Source organism: Falco peregrinus, chromosome 3 (genome assembly GCF_023634155.1).
Source record: "Falco peregrinus isolate bFalPer1 chromosome 3, bFalPer1.pri, whole genome shotgun sequence".
Taxonomy (NCBI): Eukaryota; Metazoa; Chordata; class Aves; order Falconiformes; family Falconidae; genus Falco; species Falco peregrinus.
This window is the reverse complement of record NC_073723.1, coordinates 6873417-6889512: the sequence shown is the minus strand read 5'-3', so window position 1 is coordinate 6889512 and position 16096 is coordinate 6873417.

The following is a 16096-nucleotide window of genomic DNA, read 5'->3' as shown; positions in this document are numbered from 1 at the left end:
AGGAAGCAGAAAAGTAATGCCACTCATTTATTTTCCATTCTACAGCAATGTCCCAGTATTTATGTTCTTTAAAAGCATTTTTTTTTCAGATTTCAGCTTTCAGTTTGTATAAATTAATGATTCTGATGCTATTTGCATAGAAAGGGTATAGATAAACTGCAACATTCATTTTGGTCCCATTTGTATTGTAGCTGCGCACAGTACTGCATTTAAAAAGAGCTCAAATCAACTAACTGGGAATCTCACACTGGTTTACACAAATGCTTGTGCTGCTTCAGCTTCGTGAATCTGCCCTTGAAGCTCTGGAGAGGAAGGCTGCCTGCCTCCCTTCCTCTCATCTCCAGAGAACTAGTGATTCTTTCTATAGGCTGACAGCGCTTCTTCTGTTGGCTCTAGGCATGTCCTTTAACAATTACCTTGGGTTACTCAGTTGTTTGTATATTTCTGCCCTGGCTTTGTATTGTTTGGTCTTTGGAAAGTTCCCAGTGACATGCATAGTGTATAGCTACTGTGTCAAACTAGCTGCACTTTCAGAAAAATATCACTTCGGTATTTACCCTCAGTTTATACAGTTCTCTGCCAGGTAAAAAATAGTAAAATTCTTTTTTGACTAGAAGTTGAGAACCTTTTTATGTCATGAGACCAGAAACTTAATGCTGCACTAGTTAATCCTTAACACACATTTTAGTTCTGTTTAACACTCAAGCTGTGAATATATGCTACTCCTAGTGTGATACACACACAGATCTGTACACAAACTACACAAACCCTACCTATTTTCATACGCATTTTTTAGCAAATATTCAAATGTATGTTTTCTTTGAAATCTTCATTTATATATATTACTTGCTATTACTGAGTATATCTCTTGAGTAATCAAAGGTAACTATAGTTCTGTGTCTGTGTATAGCAGTGCAGTTCACTGTTAAATCAAACAAATGCTTAGTAAAATTAATCCTTAAAGTAGTTTAAAAATATATATATATCTATTCTACCTGTAAGCTTTTAGTTTTGGGAAGTAGTATGAGCTAGAATCCGAACATGTTGAGGACAGAAAAGAACACTGAAGACCATGGTATATTTGAGAAGTTTATTCTCTGTAGGGGGCTATTAGACAAATTTGCTTTAAAATGTAAATGTAAATGGAATGAGTGTAAATTAAAATGGCAAATAAATAATTAGAGTGAGTAAAACTGACAGGAGTGCTGACTTTCTTTCTAGCAGTGCTAACAGTTGTGTTTCTGAATGTGCAACACTAGGTACATCCCTAAGCTATTATCTATTAGATTAAACCTTTCCAGATATATCTGAGACACTATGAATGGGCATCTTTAATTTTACTTTTTGTTTCTTTTGTTTTGCCAAAACCTTCAATCTATGGTACAGTCTAGCCACTTCATAATTTACTCCCCTTTTTGAATTCCCTAGTGCTATTTTCCCCTTTCCTGAATGAAAGCTTCAGGAAAGGGTTCTCAAACAGTAGGGTTTTTTTGGCTATTTGTAGCTGAGAGCAGCTGTACAAAATTTTTGGAGAGTTTCGTCGCTTTAACTGCCTTAAAAAGTAGTTAGAATTACATAAAAAATATGACACACTTTCGTGCTTTGAAAGTCCTTTTGCTTTGCTGCAGGGATGATGTGCTATCATGAGTAGTGAAAACCTTTCAGTGGGACTATGACTGGGGAAGCAGGCAGCACCAGAAGCTTGGGTTTTATTAAAATGTGACCAATGCTATTAAAAGTTTGCAAAACTGTTACTTGAAGTGATATGTGATTTCTCAGCTTTGATACTACTACTACTACTACTACTACTAAGCAAAGAACAGTATCTTCAGTATTATAGATAAAGACATTTTATCTCCATGAAGAGAAATTAAGAGACTAATTAATTTTCCTTAGAACACAAAGGGGTTTACTTAGTATCTTAGCCCTAGAGAAGATATTAATACAATCCAGAAATGTGTCTTGGTTAGGAAAGAAGGCATGTATCACACAAATATAAAACCATTAGGACCAAGATCTGGCTCAATTGCTGGTAATCCATGGGATTCAGATAACAGCAAGGAATGAAGATTCTACATTAATTTTTAAATAAATTTCCATTTTGCAACATGTTTGAATTCTCATTAGAGGTGAAATTTCCTTTTACATTTGGGAAGCAAATGTAAGGATTATTGCAAATCTTGCAGGAAACAGGAAAATATTTTCTGTAACATAATATTTTTATTTTTACTCTGAGGAAGAATATATTTTTATCAGATAGAATCATAAAAACACAGATTCAGCACTCATTTTTATTCTGGGTAAGGGAAATGCACAAAAGCAATTTCCGGCTTCAGTGGGACTAGTCATATTGCAAAATGTTAGTCATTCTGAATAGGGGTTCTGAAATGCGGCACAAACACAAACAGCTTTCCTGACAAATAATTTAAAAAAACTGCAAGAATTTCCTTTTGAAGTAACTGGTTTCCTGATATTTTTTTTTCTGTTACTACACAGGTGGAATAATTTCCAAGAGATTTTCCACAACCAGCACTTATGCCTTAAAAATACGAAGAAAGAACTTGATTACAGTAGTTTCCCACTACAAAACTCGACATTTGAATCCATTAGTATAAAGTATTGTTATAAAGAATAATGCAAATCATGTAAAAATATTGTGATAAACAACAAAATAAGCAGGTAAACAAATTCAGCCAGTAAGTAGCACTGCAGACTTAAATAAACTCATTTTAATGTATTCCTTTTGAAAATATTTTATCATTCTTCTTATAATTTACATTAATTATGCTTGGGTTTATGTCTGTATATGTGTATACATTTGTATGAATGTGTGTATATATGAAGAATTCTATTAATGAACTGGGGCTGTTTTGATTTGTTAAATTCAGGTATGAGTAGTTTACAGATACCTTCTACTTATATACAACCTATAACTGCTGGATTTAAAAATGTTAATTTTCATTTGTACTATGCCTACTTTTTCTTTCAAAATAGAAGTAATGGGATTAATATCACCCTTATCCCAAACTCGCACCTTTTCACTTTACCTCTTTGTCATCTCCACAGGAGCAAATATTGAATGATGGAATATAGAGGAAATAAAGAACCAATATTTTGGTAAGATCCTGAAATGAGGATGCTAAATCATTATACATTTTAAATTTTCTTTATTGAACACTCTTATGCTACCTGATGTTTTATTGAATTCTTTTTTTTAGAGATGCCAGAATACAAATGTCAAATTCTGCACCAGTACTTATCAATGTAATTGATCATCATTTTCTGAAATTAATGGCTATATCTAATAATGTCTGTACATATTGCTAGATTGGCTTGTTTACATTATTAATTGCCTTCAACTGAACTATTAAAAATATGTAAATTGAGATAATCTCCTTATGAAAGTTGCTGTGTAGTTTGTCTAAAATGATGGAAAGGCCTGCTGTTTGCATCCCCAAACATAAAAGCATCACCCACAATTTTCCCTATTTCACGGAATCTTTTCCTTGGGTATAATTTACAAAGAGCGTGTGTTGAATTGGGACGGGTAATTTAGGAGCTCTTTCTCAACAAACTTACATGTAATGGGAAAATGCTGTCAGTATTTTTTGGAAATTGGAGTCTCTAAGCAATGATATGCACGTCCAACACTGTAGTACTCTTCCAGGCAGAAAGTCCATGAAGCTGGTGTTATTTCCCTTGAATAGGGTTTGTGAGAGTGAAGCAACCTGAACATCATTTAGAGCCTAGAAAATTCGTACTTACATAAACCTCTCTGACACTTGCATTTTCATATTAGGAGATTCTAATACGAAAGCTATGTTTGTGTGAGACAAGGAAAACTGTATTTAGTGGGATGTTGTCTTGGTGTTGCAATTACTTACTACTAAAAAGTGTGAAATTTAAATAGAGAAATTTGCATTTAACCGGCAAAGAAATACACTGACCATCACTTGAGGCATTCCATTTTGCAGGAATATATTTTCAGAGAAACATTTGTGGCTGGTTATGGTGTTTAAGTATTTAGAGCACAATTATTCCTATGAACATCGGTGCATTCATACAGAGAAACTGGAGGTCTGGGAAAGAGGAGGCCCCATTCTATCCTTTGGTCTGACACTAAGCTACTCTGTAAGTGAGGCCAAGTCAGTTCAACCTTCTGTGCAATAATCTCTGTCTGGGTTGAAGACAATGCCACCCATCTCCTTTTGTAATCTTTCTGAGATTGCAGAATGAAGTTTATAAATAACATACTTCACTTCCTATCTTTTCTATAATTACATTACATACTATGCATTAAAAAAATGACTTTTTTCTAAAACATAATAATTTTAGGGCTTTCTTGTAAGCTGCAAAAATACATCCAGTATTTTCCCTTTTCCCCTGAAGTTAGTTACACTTTCCTTGAAGTAGACAAAGCCCAGTGTCCCTACGATTTTTCACTGCAAACACATAGTGTGACCTGATCAAGATGTGTCTCTCTGTTCAGTCATGCTCAGCAAGTAGGCCTCAATGCCACTGGATTTTTTTTTATCACGATCAGTCACTGAAAGTCAGGACGGTAACTTGCCTTTTGCCATTCAGCAATTTCCTATTTGTTTAAAAGGCAAAAGGAGAAAGTTATTAAAATGACACTTGACTGCTTTTACAAAGATTCTTTATGTTCATTTCCCTTTGCTTTATTTTCCTTCTCCTCCCACTCCCTTTTAGCAAAATTTTGGATTTATTCCTACAAATGACTTTTCATAAACTCTCTCACTCACATGTTGAATGCAGTCAGCTTTCACTCAGACATCCCTATTCATTTTCAAATATTAGTGCTTCTGCAGATAGCATTTGCATGTAGCACCTGCTGCAAGCCTTAGAAATTCAGAAGGCATTCTGATATGAGTGGGAGATGCATTTTTGTCTAGGCTTTTGCTACAGTTGCCTTCTGCAGTTAAATAGCACTGACTGCACAAAAGAAACATATACAATTATCTATCTATATTGTCTTATACACAGTTCTATATAGCCCAGTTTTATTACAAGCACAAATTCATGCAGGAAGAGGGAAAAATTTTAAACAGTGGTCACTAGTGAGTTTTGATTTTCAGTAAGGTCTTCCTGTATCTCCAGGGCAGTTTGCAAAACTGGGAAAAGAAGAGGGAGGAGGAAGATAAAGAGAACAATTATGGTTTTCTGTTTATCTGAAAATAGATGCAAGATTCTCTCTGTGTGTGTGTGCTACCCTACAATACATGAAAAACCTGAAGTAATAATTGTTCCTTCATGTGTCCTGTTACCATCAGGTTTTGGACAGCCAAAAGGTGACATCAGTCTACTTTGTTTTATCTCCTGAACAAACTCATCCTCAGAGGAAACTGTCAGTCCTGTTACTTTCTAGCTCTACCTCTCAATGCTTCTGCCAGTAGATTCCCTGCAACCCATGTAGTGCAGCTTCAGAAACCTGGTCCTGTTGCCAGGGAATAAGTGAATGTCAGAATTAAGTCATATAGTACTTGCTGCAGCATTGTGAGTGATAACATTTAAACTAGTGGATTTAGGTTATTGCACTTTTTTTGGCAGATAAATTGGGGAATGCAATCATCCTCATTGGCTGATCCAGTGATGACAGGGTGTTGCTGCCAACACTATGCAACTGTGGCTAAGATCAGCATCCTTGTGGAGCAGCAGCCAGGTGAGGGGAGAGCACAGATCCTTCCAAATGGGCTTCTGTATGGAGGAGAGGACAGCCTTTATGGAATGGTCACTTCTGCAGCGAAGTGTGAAAATGCAGAAAGCCTGAAGCACTTTTACCATGGAGCTGTACAAAACATATGACAAAGCTGTTTTGTTCCACATTTTCTTTCCAAACTGCATCTCCAATCTGCTTTTTGTGTTTAGGTGAAATGAAGTGGTTACTTATGCAACATACTTTTTCACAATAGCTGCTGCAAGACAGCCTCTGGAATGAGACATTTTACTTTGTTCACAGAAATATACATATGAAAAACTTTGATTATTGAAATTGCCCCAACAGGTTTAAAAAGACTTGACCACTGTTTGAGGTATGAGTTTAGTATGCAGTACTGATACAGTTACATTTTCCCATTTAAAACTGATCTTTTTTATCTAACTTAAAATAAAACAAGAATTATTCTTTTCATATGTATTTGATTTTATAATGTGACCTTGTAAAAGTTCTTTGCTAATAGAAAATCACGTTAGCTGTAAACATATTTGATTCTATCTTGAATTTATATTTCTACATAGTGAAGGACAGATGACAGATAATGTATTTTACCTGTCAAATTGAAATATAGATAACAGTACACCTTTTTAAAAACTAACAGTTCTTCTATAGAGTTCTTAATAATAGTAGAAAAAATATAACACAAGACTTCTAAATATTTAATGAGTCCATTCTCACTTTTCAGAATAGAAATATATGTGGATAATGACTTGGAAACAATGATTTTTAAAGATTTCTCATTAGCAAGTCCTATCATTACCACCAATATTATGTATTAAACGAAGCTTTTGATCACATTAGCCAAACTATTGCAAGTATTACACTTGCCTTTTTATCCATATTTGTCCTTACCATGAGAAACTAATGTAGTACTTAGCAATGAACATAATCCTGCAGTGATTAAAGTAAAATAAGAGTTTTGTTGCTGACTTTAATCAGAGCAAGACTGGTACATTGGTTGTAAATTTGTCTACTGAAAATGGAAATTATCGTAAAAAAATACCATTCTATTTTCTGACCCATGACTTAAATTTTTGAGAAGGCAAGTAGTTACTGCATGCACATTGCCATACAACTGCAAAGGATACCGATGTCTTTTTAGTTCATATGCATCATTCTTTGAAGCTCATACAGTGAAACTCAATGGATTTGAATGCACATTTCTTGCACGTGAAAAGAAAAGTAAAAAGTCATTCATTGTGCAATTGTTTTCTGCTGGTTGCTTCAAAATCAAGTGGTCATTTTGACCTTTTATGCTTTCTGCCTTGTTTCTGTGCTTATCACAGTCTCTGATTATACATATTAGGCTGATAAGGTGGTTTGGTTGCACTTCTAGAAAACAGCCTTATACTTTAAGCCTGTTGACTTTGACTTACTGCTATGAATATCCAAAAGGACATCTCCCTCAACTATCAGTCTTTCTGAACCCTGAGCTGCCTCTTCCCTCTAATACATACTAAAAAAATACTAGTTTTGCTACTTCTACTAAAGAAAAACAAAACAAAGCATTGCTACTTCTTTCTTATCAGTAGTAAAGACCTCCTTTTAAATCCTTCTTAACTGTGTGGGTTTTTTTATTAGATATTTTCAATAAAAACAAATGCAAAGAATAGGAAGATAGCTTCTTTCGGGACAGCATCCTGCTGTCTAACAAAAGTTAGGCTATGTTGTTACTGCTATATTGCAGAAAAACTGAATTATGTCAGTATTGCCAAGTAGCACACACATTGCTAGCTTTCTATATACGTACAAGCAGTTGTCATATATACAGCAATAGACGTTCAGATTTCAGCAATTCAGTACAATTATTTTATTTCTGAACTGTATAAAAGAAATCTCCCTAAAGTGCTCTGCTGACACTTCCTGCCACCACCACCACCCACCCCCCCCCAAAAAAAAAAAAAAAAAAAAAGTATCTGTAAGGTATCTTTAATGTTTTAGACACTTTTAAAAAGAAAACATCTGCTCTTTTGCTGTCAGCAATTTTAATGCTAAAGAAAGTTAATCTACTCACCGTGTCTGTCAGTGTGAACCTAGCTCTGTCAGTCCAGTGCTCCTTCTCTACCTGCTTCCTCCTTTCTGCCTGTTACTGTACCTCCAGCCCTGTATACACTTGCATCTAACTAGGGCTATCTTTCTCCCAGCATCACTTTTAAATCAGGCAGGCAGGGAGCTGAAACCAAAGGAACTCTCTATCTGATTGGTTTCCGTTCAGTGCCCCTGATTAATAAGAAACGTCCCTCACAGTGAGAGATGTTGCTGCTGATAGAGCCGCAGTGCTCAACGTGAGAAGGTTTGGGGCTTGGGGCGGGTGGAGGCGGGGGGGTGGGTGGGGGTGGGGGGGCAGGACGACGCTTTGCCAGCCATGCAGTGATTTGCAAGTGAATGCGGTGGGAGGATTCAGAGAGGAGGGGTTTGTTAAGGACCCTCTTATTAACTGAGGCTTAAATACGGAGTCTCATGCTACCAGCTCAGTTTGATCTGTTTTCAGTTTTAATAATAAGGGTAAAAGCATGCCCATAACCTGTGAATTATGTGGAGGAAAAAATTTATTCTCATTATCTACACTAGCAATATAGTGCCATTTGTATTCACATATTCGGTGAAGAATGCAAAATTACCCTCTAACGCTACGGTGACAAATGATTTTAAGTTGAAAGAAGGCAAGGTATGGGAGATTTCCCTCCGTACTCAATAGGTTTAAAGCAGTAGTGTCACTTAGAACCATTGATAATGATGGGCTTGTCACTGTACCTGGAAGTAGACAGAATACAAGGTTGCAAAGGATGTGTTGGGAATTGTGGCTAATAATGTCCAGGTCATTCACAGAAATATACAGTTTTACCAGCAACTGTAATGGATTTCCTGTTTCCTGGTGCAGCCTGTTTGGGTACAAGTAATCACTGCTCCCTACTATGTCACCAGATATTCATTATTACAGATTATTATGGTTTGCTTGAACTAGAATCTTCAAATGAAGCATGAGATGTTACCTGTTAAAATGGGAGAACTGGAGTATCATAAGTTCTGAGTTTGGATCTGCTATTTGAGCATTTTTGTGGGTTTCTCTTACTGATGACTATTTCAGCCACTGACATAAGGTAAAGATTTGTAATGGAACTTCTAGGAACTTGTATGCCGCAATAACAAACCCTGAAGATGGCTTTCACCCGATGTCTGTTGTGGGCACCAGAAGAATAACGTGAAATGGTGCAAAGTGTAGTTCTCTGGGCTTCTATCATGATTAATTTAGTACCAAAATCCAAAATTTTACTGAGAAAGATGGATCATGAGGCTAGTTTCTACTAATGAAATAGCATTAGGGCTGTGGGTTCAGTAATTGGGGTGAAAGGAGGAATCTGTTTATTCTGGCAGAGTAACTTTACTATAACAAAAGGAATGTATACATCAAATAGCCAAGTGAGAAACCTAAGTTAATTATTCCTTTTTCTTTATGCTTCTATAATTACCTTAATACTACCATTGATGAGCTCAGCAGGCTCATATTCACAGTACATTGTTTCTAATGAGAACCATTTCACCATTAGATTCCATTTGAAATGATTAAGGGATTGATGCAATTTGTATAGACATCAGTCAGAGCCTTTCCATTGATTTCAGTGGTGGTTAAATTGCGCCGTGAATGAACTAAGTCTTTGAGATTACTACACATCCATTAAAACAAGATTTGTGTATGTGTAACGAAGTGTAGAATTTAGTCTATATTTTGAAAATGAAAAAGTAAAATCCAGACCTAGAACAAAATCAATTACTGTACCTCAGCTAAAATGTATAAAGCAAAGTTTTAATCAGTATTTTCATCCCAGTCTGTCCACTGCAGCAGTGGAACAACTGAAAAAAAAAATGTTTAGTATAATTTTTGTCTCAGTAATTACATGGGAGAGTAAAAAGAAAAACTACAGGCAAGTGTATGTCTCTGGTGCCCTATGGTCCCAGCCAGTGCAACCTTAAATCTTGAGGATCCTGAAAGATATTTTCTTAATAGGAAGATGTCTGGATGATAAAAAAGGCATGAGTAATGTCTCTACTTTTTTCACTGTGTGGGCTTTTTTCCACTATTTTGGCTGCTTTTCAGGAACATTGTGGCTACTCTAATCAATATTAGGAGATCATCCAGGTACAGAGGAATCCCTGAAACTGGGGAGATGTACAAAGCGTCTTTGCACAATACTTCCACAAGCTTTAGAAAGCATAATTCAGTGGCGGATGGGGGACTGGCCTCTGCTTTAATGACAGGCATAGATCTGTTCAATACCAGGCAAAGGACAGTCAGATAAATGGAAATGGCTCCATTTCTGTTGATGCCATCTATGAGTTTGAGGTAAAATAAGCAACATTATTTATATTAGACAGCATAATGCCTGCTGTCTCATGCACATTTTTCATGGTGTTGTAAATATGGCACAGTAACTACTACAGGGGGGAAAAGATTGAAATTATATGCTATACATTCACAAACAAGAAGCACTTCTATTGCAGTGTTGCATGATGGGGATAAAAAGTTTTGTAATATTCACTGCAAATAGAATATACATCAATAGCAGGCCAAAAAGGAAAAAGAGTAGGTGTGACAGCAAGTAGGGAAAGATGGGTGACAATCTGAGGCTGTGCTCTAACACACAGAAGGCTACTCCATATAAAGGGGGAAAACAAAATACTCCTCCTGAAAAAGAGTGGGCAGTGGAAAAAGATATGGAAAAGCAGAAAGTGCACCAAAAGTGTAAGGTGGAATTGCTTTTACTGCAAGACACACTGTACTTCAGTTTTAAGTTTTATGAAGTATCTTTTGGAATCGGGTCTCTTCTCTTTTGACCCTATTCATCATCCTTTCTCTACCTTCCTAAAGATGTGTCTGATAGAATCCATGGGAAGCAGTCATTACATACCAAATCTTAGTTGAAATTCTGGACATTTCCTTATTTCACAGAGGCTAAGATCACACAGCAGTGCACAGAGTTGGGCTGGTTGCCATGTTAAATCATAGTCCAGTCACTGTTTCCCATCATTTTTTCTTTTTCTGACATGTTTACACTTGCGTAGTCAAAACAAAAAGTAAATAAAACTTCAGAAGAGGAAAGGAATAATCTATTTTTATCCCTAGGTTTTTCCACCTATATCCAGTCAGCAGATGATGTCCAGGGATTTGCTTGTGGAACTTTGATACTCATGCAACCTCTTCCCATGCTTCTGATAAGCCAAGGCAGGCCTGAATTTTCACAAATCTGTATTCCCACAGATGTCTAGGGTCTGTAAGGAAAAACTGGTCTGGGGTTTAGTAGTAACAACTTCACTTCAGTGTGCCACTTCTGAGTTTTTCCATTGTCAGAAATGTTAAATATGTATTTAATCTTTCTCAAATAAGACGCTCTATGTGATGCCATAAAAGAATAGAGCTCAACAGAATGGAACAATCAAGAAGCACATAAATAAGAAAAGCTCCCTGAGATGCACAAGAACAAAGCTAGCCATTGTGCAACTTCAGCTCTGTTCATTTTCACCAGAGCCTTTAAGATTCTGAAACATAAAGAAACCAGATCAAATAATTACCATCAGTTGAAAAACTAGTTCTAAACACACCTGTATTTTCACTTAGTCAATCATTTCAAAAGAATGCTATTAGTTTCTTTTCTAGTTTTCTCCAAGCTTTTTTCTCTCTTTCTTTGAGAAATGTTAAATGATTCATTTGTTAAAGAACATGATGAAGTATATGACTTTGAAAGATTGTCAGAACATTACTAAATCAGACCAGACAAGCACTAGATTTTGGCTGCCCCCCCTTTGATATACATAGGATAGGACATAAAAGAAAGAATAAGATATCTTCTCTTTTCCCGCTTTTGAATCTCTTCCTTTGGTATAATTATGCAAGGAACAGCCACTCTGTCTTGTCTGAAGGAGAACTGGATTTTTGTATATGGCTCCAAGTTCCCAAAAGAGACAGGAGAAAAGGGAAGATGTGTAAATGGGAGGGGGGGGAGAACATGAAACAAGACCAAAACATGCTAAAAACAATTAGACATTGCTGAACTTTGAGCTGTTCAAAACAAAGCAAAGTTAAAACGTGTAAGGCAGCCCTGTGCCACACAGACCATTGGATTAGGCTAACATGTCTCCAGATTTACTTACATTTGTTTTGAGAAATACAGTAGTAAAAGCTTTAGTTAAGAATATATGTAATGGTTTCATAGCTTAATCTGTGTACTCTGTTTACAGCATTTTAAAGTAAATTAAATCCCTAAATTTGAATTTTTCCTGCTTAGTAAAAACCTAGTGATTTTTTTAGCTAGTTGGCACAAAATGATTGCAGTTATTTGCATACACACATATGCATATGCATATTTACATACACACACACCTTCTCAATTTATTTCTGAGAAAGTTTGTTTACCTCAATAAATCAAGATTCCAAAATAATATTAAATTAACTTGATTTCATGGGTTAAATACACAGGAAAACATTTTTAGAAATCTCTAGCAGTTTCAAATTTATTAATTTGTTTTGATTTTTTTTTTTTTAATCTGTAAATCAGTGGTATTAATCATTTATATCTTGCTTTCTTTCCTCGGTCTGAAGATACACTTTTAAAAAATATTAAGATAAATCTCAGTTAGGTTTTGCTGAACTGAAGTTTTAAAACATCAGGCCAGATTGTACAGCAACAAGGCTTTAATGTGTTCTTAGCATTTAATCAGTTCAATGCTGGTGAAGTTTTTGAAAGTACATAGTAACCAAAGTAACTATGTATAAAATTTAAAATATCCTAATTTTCAATCAATTTACCAAGCTTAGCAAGCATAGAAGAATGACTTAATGCATACACAAAATATAAAGTGCAGTATATTTAAATAGAAACAACAAATATTGGTTGGAAGGTACTAAAATATGTAGAGAAAGTGAAGATAAAGTCATGTACATGAAAGCATGAGTGACAGGCTGTTTCAAGTCATAACTCTCTTATAATCTTACTTATATAGTACTTCATTTTTCAACATTATATAAACAATTTTTACATAAATAATTAGACCTGGTCACAATCTTTAACATAGACATTTTTCTTTGAAAGATTGGTTTACTGTAACTATTGACAAATATCAGTTGTTTCTTGTTTATTTTCTTTATCAGTTCATTGGGGAGAAAAGTATGAGCATATGATTCCTGCCTGAAATGAAACTTTTCAAAAATTCTTTAAATGTATTTTTTTTATTTACCTAATCCAAATACATTTTCTGGAGGTTTGGTGGGGTTTTGTGCATCTCAGTCTGCAAAATATTTTGAAACCATTTTACTTGGGGATAGACTTCTTACTTCTCAGAAATTTGAAAAAACACATTGAATGGAAAATCTCTTGAACTCTCTACAGTAATTATCCAATTAATTGTGATAGCAATACACTTTTATAAGATGCACTTGCAAAATAATTAGCTTCAGCAGCAGGGGTGAAATAATCAAGTTAAAGATTCTTTTGGTACAGGGAATAAAGTTAAGGCAATAATTTGATTTGACCATCCTGAATCCACTTTCTACTCAAAACAGCATCATTCTTAGCACCAACCATTAAGAAAATACAGCTTCTTAAATATTAATAAAAATATGCAATGTCCCTGACTAGCCCAACAGAGCATACATTCCAGCACAGGGAGGACCTCTCCATATGTACTACTTACAGAAGATCAGACCAGATCTACAGCGGTATTTAAGTACCTTCTAGAGAAAACAAGTATATGAGCAAAGCCTGTAATTCCTTTCTGAATTTCAGAAATTCAAAAATTTCCTTTCAGAAATTGTGCCATTTCCATGGGCAGACAACGCAGCCTCACACAGACTAACTAGCTAACCACCTGTTTCAGAGCATCAGTTGCAGTCCTCGTGGCTCAGAAGAGACACAAACAAAGCGCTCTGCAATGTGAATGTCGCTTGCTACAGAAACAATGTACCCTAGGCAGAGCAGGCACGTCTCTATGGTGTTCGAACTCAGTACTTATTTGTAAAGGTATATCTTAAATTATTAAAATTAATTTGTAAATATAACCTATACAATTATAATGCTGAAAAAAATAAATTTGAGTGGAATTTTAGATTATCAGTAAAAAGTATTTTTTAAATAATCACTTTTTTTCCTGAAAATAAAAATAAATACTAATTATGACTTGCTAAGGAACAGCTAGAAAGTACTTTAGCTTCAGATGAAATTTCCATCTTTAATCCCATAGCTACAGTCCATATGAACTCTGCATGTGCATTCAAAACTTTATCAAGATGAACTGCTAATCCTTCAGCTGTCATTGATTCAATAAGCTTGATGCCTAAATTCTTTGCTTACAATGTGTGACATGACAGTTGGGAGGAGAGTTTTCCTCTAACACTGAAGAACTGATTTAGAATAAAGAAAATAGCAGAAGAAGCAGCTTTTTTGAAAAAGAAACAAAGATCTGTCAGATGATGTTTTGCCCCCTGATATGACAAAGGTAAAGAACAATGCCAAAATTGAATAAATTAACTTTCATTCTTTTTACATTGGGGTAAATATATGCATAAATAAGCCTATTAACAGGGATCTTTGACTGTGTAGAATATTCCCAGACCTCTCCCATGTTGCTCTCTGTTTATGGATGTAGAACAATGCATAAATGTATAATCTTCACAACAAATGCCATTGCTGTCCTCCATCAGTTTGGCAAATCTGTATTCTGTTTACATCAGGGTATTTAGATTAACTTCTTCACCTTCTGTGTGGTAATACTCAAGTTCCCTTCCACTACAGTCCTTGGAGCACAACCAAAATCTGTAATTGTCCTGTAATTGGATCTTAAGATGGAGTTAATTTCATCTGTTTTAGTGGTCCAGAAGTTAGGCAGCCACTATAATCACTGGAAGGGGAAAGAGGTCTCCAGAGGAAGATTCATCCCATTTGAAGATAGCTGTCTAAGGTATTTGAAGAGAATTGGAGTTGCTAAGCAACATCAACTGGATTTTGTCTTCTTTCTCGCAGCTGACTATGGAGGGAACCTTGCTGGGAAGCTCAAGTGTTTGCCTAAATTTCAGCTGCTGATGGTAGATGACATGAATCCTGTCTCAAGTTCCAGCTCCTGAAGTTCTGAAATGTCTCTGATTCACAATGTCAATTATTCGAGTCATATTTTCCCCTAACTTGTTGTTACCGTATGTTTCTAGTTCTCAGGACTGGGAAGAATTAATGAAAGTGCAACTGAAAAGGAGGGCAGGAAAGAAGATTTTAGCATGTTATTATTTGTTAAAAAATATCATGGCTTCTCACTGGTTTCTCAGAACTTGGAGAATAAGCAGTGCTATTGACCAGTTTTACCTGACCAAACCAATTAGATTTAATGGATGCACAGATAGATGCTACTAGTCATGCACACATAGAGAGTACACAGATGATTAAGATTTTTATAATTAAAATTATTTTAGAGTAGAAAAACAAGGAAACCACAACAAAACCAGTTTGGCAATACTAGTAGATTTCAAGGAAACATTTTGAATTGTTCAAGATTTCACAAAGCACAATCTGGGAGTTAATGAAACCTGGTTTGGCCTTTGGGTAGTTTTTAGGGCAATCAGATTGTTCCTGGGCTTTGGTAGTTAATTCAGACTTGAGGACTGAATGATAGGGTTGGAGGAAACAAGGCATGAACCCCAGGCTGGAGTTGTGGTGCAGAGGGAAGCCAGTGCCCATGCCTTGAGCTGGGATATGCGGCGTGACTGACAGGTAGTGTCCTCTGCAGGGAGCCCTTCCTGGTGCCTTGTGTAGGTTTCCCAATAGGAAGTTTAAAGTACATGGGGAAACCAATTGGCTCATGACTTTTGAAAATATTAGGCCATTTTGATACTCTGAAGAGTCTGGGCCTTTAAAAAAAAATATTTCATCCTCTTAGCTTTTTAATTATCAGAATTCCTGCCTGTAATTTTGATCTGTAAAAAAAACCAACCACCCCAAACCACTTAACAAATTCTGTTTCGGTCAACTCTAATAGCATTGCTGTCTCTAACAGGAGGAGAGGAAGAAAGAGAACTAATATTGGGCTTTCGTGTTTATATGCCTCTTCTTTAAAAATGTGAAACCCTATGCTCTATTTTATGGGACTATGATCTGCACAGTGCTTAGTTTCCTGGTCTTTGCTTTCATAAAGCTTGATTGATTGATTGAATGTGAATTTATCTGAACTAGAATAATTATGTGGCTTCAAGTCCCATGTAATCTGTTTTGTCTAAACAACATGCATTTTTGGTAAATATTACTCTAACCACAGCAGAATAATTTAAAAGTAGAGCCCATTGTGAGGGGCTCTGAACAAGATCAACCATTCTTTATAAATATCAGA